This window comes from Babylonia areolata, chromosome 20 (genome assembly GCF_041734735.1).
Source record: "Babylonia areolata isolate BAREFJ2019XMU chromosome 20, ASM4173473v1, whole genome shotgun sequence".
In the NCBI taxonomy this organism is placed as follows: Eukaryota; Metazoa; Mollusca; class Gastropoda; order Neogastropoda; family Buccinidae; genus Babylonia; species Babylonia areolata.
In genome coordinates, this window is record NC_134895.1 from 736,662 (window position 1) to 737,173 (window position 512).

The following is a 512-nucleotide window of genomic DNA, read 5'->3' on the forward strand; positions in this document are numbered from 1 at the left end:
AATGGTCATAGTATAGAGGGTGGTATAGAGGGTGGTCAGAGAATGGTCAGAGTATAGAGGGTGGTATAGAGGGTGGTCAGAGAATAGTCACAGAACAGAGGGTGGTCAGAGAATGGTCAGAGTATAGAGGGTGGTCAGAGAATAGTCACAGAACAGAGGGTGGCCAGAGAATAGCCATAGTATAGAGGGGTGGTCAGAGAATGGTCATAGTATAGAGGGTGGTATAGAGGGTGGTCAGAGAATAGTCACAGAACAGAGGGTGGCCAGAGAATAGTCATAGTATAGAGGGGTGGTCAGAGAATAGAGAGTGGTCAGAGAATGGTCATAGTATAGAGGGTGGTCAGAGAATAGAGAGTGGTCAGAGAATGGTCATAGTATAGAGGGTGGTCAGAGAATAGTCACAGAACAGAGGGTGGTCAGAGAATAGTCACAGAACAGAGGGTGGTAAGAGAATGGTCATAGTATAGAGGGTGGTATAGAGGGTGGTCAGAGAATAGTCACAGAACAGATGG